This window comes from Eschrichtius robustus, chromosome 10, assembly GCF_028021215.1.
Source record: "Eschrichtius robustus isolate mEscRob2 chromosome 10, mEscRob2.pri, whole genome shotgun sequence".
NCBI lineage: Eukaryota > Metazoa > Chordata > Mammalia > Artiodactyla > Eschrichtiidae > Eschrichtius > Eschrichtius robustus.
The window spans coordinates 8,255,169-8,259,509 of NC_090833.1; the positions used below are offsets into that span (position 1 = coordinate 8,255,169).

The 4,341-nt window shown below is 39.2% G+C and overlaps 1 pseudogene; it reads left to right on the plus strand.

Annotated features, from left to right (window-relative positions):
• Positions 1 to 3,464: 3,464 nt before the first annotated feature.
• LOC137770692 (transcription and mRNA export factor ENY2 pseudogene) lies at positions 3,465 to 3,863 on the plus strand (annotated as a pseudogene).
• Positions 3,864 to 4,341: the final 478 nt, after the last annotated feature.

The following is a 4,341-nucleotide window of genomic DNA, read 5'->3' on the forward strand; positions in this document are numbered from 1 at the left end:
TCAGCCATTCCAGCTGATAGCTATTTTTTAGTAACTGATTTATGCAGCACCTTCTTTAGTATCCCTGTGGGAAAAGATAATATCTTTTTGTCTTCACCTGGGAAGATCATCAATATACTTGGACAGTGATGCCGCAGGGCTATACTGAAAGTCCTACTTACTTTTCTCAAATACTCAAGGCTGATTTAGCTAATGTAGATTTTCCTAATGATGCCACCTTAATTCAATATATAGATGACTTGCTTTTATGTTCCAAAACTAAATTAGATTCCCAAAAGGGCACCATCTATTTCAACAATTAGCATCAAAGGAATATAAGGTGTCCAAAGATAAACTCCAATTTTGCTTACCTATTGTAAAACATTTGGGCCACTTAATGTTTAAGGATGAACTATTGATTGAGTCTGAAAGAATTAAAGGAATTCTGGCTTTTTCACTCCCCAAAACAAACAAACAAACAATAAAAAACAATGGAGAGGATTTCTGGGACTAACTGGATACTGCAGGGATTGGGTACCTAACTTTTCACTTATTACTCAACCTTTATATGCATTGCTTAAGTCTGACCAGCCTGATCTGATTGAATGGATGCCAAAAGGAAAAGCTGTCCTAAGCACCTTAAAGTCCATCTTAACTCTGGCTTTGAGTCTCCCTAGTTATAACTAGCCATTTTTTCCCTTTGTACATGAAGATAAAAGAAGTGCTATAGGTGTATTAACTCAAAAACATGGTGATCAACATTGACCCACTGGACATTACTGTCAGCTATTAGACTCAGTAGCAAAAGGACTTCTACCTTATATAAGGGCTCTTTCAGCAACGGGTCTCTTTTGTAAGGCTTTTGAAGAAATAGTAATGGGGTCTCCTTTAACTCTTTATGTCCCATACTCAGTTGAGTCTCTTCTAAACTCTCACCACACTCAGCACTATTCTATAAGCTGACTAGCTTCTTATGAAGCATTGTTGCTCTGTGCACCTAATATTACCTTAGTTCGACGTAATAACCTTAATCCTGCAACTTTGCTTCCAACACTACAGGAAGAAAACAACCACAGATTATTAACAGATTATCTTCTTGCTCCTAGGAATGACTTACAAGAAACTCTTATCGATAACGCTGATTTAATTAGGTTTACAGATTGATGAAATAAGATTCATATTTTAAGACAAGACAAGAAAAATCCAAAGATAAAATTTTCTCTATGCCTGTTTGGGCCTCCTCCCTTCCCTTTAGTGTGCAATGTGCATCTGCATTATACATTAACCAGACCTCCCCAATGGCAGAAATACCTGCTCAACCATAAAGATCAATTTTTTTCTTCTTCTTCTGGCACCAGCTATGTAGAAGATAACATTCCTTGCTCAACCCTGTAAGGAGTCCCAACAACCCACCACTCACCTAGTACATGCAGATCTGGACTATGTATCTTTGGTGAACTTTATGTAAAATGCCAATATGTCATTCTGATATATGATCCTTTATCTCAAAAATGTATATTACTGTTCTCTCAACTTCTTGTGGGTGGAATAGTTCTCAGAGACTGTCTCTGAGAGACTGTCTCCTGGGTTATAATCCTCAGGTTGGCTTTAATAAAATTCTCTATTTCTTTCTTAGATTGACCATTGATTAATTTTTCATCAACAAGATGAATCCTACTTAAAGGAAGAGCAGAGACATTACTGAGCTGGATATGCAGTAATGATCACAGTAGACATAATTGAAAGCTCTTATTTACCAGAAACAAAGTCAGCACAACAACCAAATTAGTTACCTTAACCTGAGCTTGTCAACTATATAGAGACCAGATAGCAAATATTTATACTGATAGTCGTTACGCCTTTGGAGTGGCACATAAATTTGAAATGCTATGGAAACAATGAGGGGTTTTAACCTTTTTGGGACAGCCTACCAAAAATGGAAAACAGGTTGCAGAGTTATTAAATGCTATACAACTACCAGTATAGTTGGCAATTATTTAAAACGCCAGGGCATTCAAAATCTGACACTATGGAAGCTTAAGGGAATCAGTTTGTTCATGCTGCAGCCAACAGACAGCTTTAAAAACTCATCCTGTTCAGTCTCAAGAATGTCCACTGCTCTCTGTTAACCCTGCTAACCCAGTAAAAGATTTCCTTCTACAGGCTCAAGAAATTGCCACTAAAGAAGAGAAACAGATATGGCAACAAAAAGGGGGAATTTTTGACCCTGTCACACAAAAAAACTATAGTGCCTGTTGGAGCACAATTGCCATTACTCCAGAATGTACATTATTTAACTCATTGGATACCTGAGAAGATGGTCTAATGGAGAGAACAATATTTTTGGAAATTTTCTCCCATGGTGGCTCATAAAGTATTTACTCACTCTACTACATACCCTAAATACAATTCTGAAAAACCATTTCATGGGTCACAAGGCCACTTGCCCCTTCTTAAGGGACCCTTTGAGGTATGACAATTGGACTTTGTCCAAATGTCACCGTCTCAAGGATATAAATATATCTTCGTTATGATCTGCATGTTTTTACACTAGGTTGAAGCTTTTCCCTGCAGGAGAGCAATGGCTTTAACAGTGGGTAAATTGTTATTGGAAAGGATAATTCCTGTTTGGGGAATTCCTTCCAAGTTACATAGTGACCGGGGAACTCACTTTACCAGACAAATAATTAAATCTATTTGTAACATTTGGCCAATAATGCAGCATTTTCACTGCACTTATCGTCCCCAATCTTCAGGACTGGTAGAAAGAAATAACAGCACTATCAAAACTCAATTGGCGGGCTTCCCTGGTGGCGCAGTGGTTGAGAATCTGCCTGCCAATGCAGGGGACACGGGTTCGAGCCCTGGTCTGGGAAGATCCCACATGCCGCGGAGCAGCTAGGCCCGTGAGCCACAACTACTGAGCCTGTGCGTCTGGAGCCTGTGCTCCGCAACAAGAGAGGCTGCGACAGTGAGAGGCCCGCGCACCGCGATGAAGAGTGGCCCCCGCTTGCCGCAACTAGAGAAAGCCCTCGCACAGAAACGAAGACCCAACACAGCCATAAATAAATAAATAAATAAATAAATAAACCCAAAAAGTTAAAAGAGAAAAGGAAACAATGTTTTTGACTAGGACCCACTTCATATTTGTACTCCAAAAGAAATAAAAGGACATATATATATATATATATATTAAAAAAAAAAAAAAAAAAAAAGACGAGAAGAAAATGACAGCAGGAGCAGACAGCTAACCCAAGGGTCTGGACCAGGCCTGTAACCCCCAACCTTGTCAATACTTTTGGACTTAAAAAAAAAAAATTTTTGTTTATGTGTACATTACCTATACTCTTGACCTCATTCCAGCCACAGTCAACAAGCCCTTTCCCCTTTCCCCCATGTTTTCTTTAATCTTAAAGCTTCTCCTGGGGTCTAGGTCCGGGCAGCCGAAGAATGTTGTAGGTAACGGTCATCAGCACAAGGGTCATTTCGTTGCTGGGAAGGGACGGCCCTTTCCCGCGGTGATGGTGGTTAGCAAGATGAACAAAGATGCGCAGATGAGAGCAGCAATTAACCAAAAGTTGATAGAAACTGGAGAAAGAGAACTCCTCAAAGAGTTGCTGAGAGCTAAATTAATTGGATGTGGCTGGAAGGATCAGTTGAAGGCACACTGTAAAGAGGTAATTAAAGAAAAAGTACTAGAACACGTTACTGCCGATGACTTGGTGGCTGAAATCACACCAAAAGGCAGAGCCCTGGTACCTGACAGTGTAAAGAAGGAGCTCCTACAAAGAATAAGAACATTCCTTGCTCAGCATGCCAGCCTTTAAGATTGAATTAGATTATGTTGTTTTGTGGTTTTGTTTCTGAAAGTAAAACTTGCCATAAATTAGGAATCGATTTCCCAAAATGAAATCCTTGTTTGTATGATGGTATACAGTTTTCAGTAATGATGTATACAGTTGTATTGATTTTTTTCCCTAAATGTGTTATTTTAATAAATATCTCATGAATGAAAAAAAAAAAAAGCTTCTCCTAATTTCTCTGTTGTCTTGCATCTGTATAGTTCACTGTCATCCTTGGAAAGCCAATGTTATTGTACAAATGTCACAGTCTCTTGCGTCCTCTGGAAATTTTTCCAAATGCTGGATATGTCACCATTCCCCTACTGGGTCCTTTGTAAAATATAATGACCCCATAGTTGTGCCCATAACCAATTTTACCACTATGCTTAACTTTACTGTGACTCATAGAAAAGAACTCTCAGATCACTTACCACGTTCATATCTTTACCCAGGCTTCTCCTGTCCCTTGCTTCTTCCTGACCCCACTAGAAACAATCCCAAAGGACACTGGGGGGCCCAC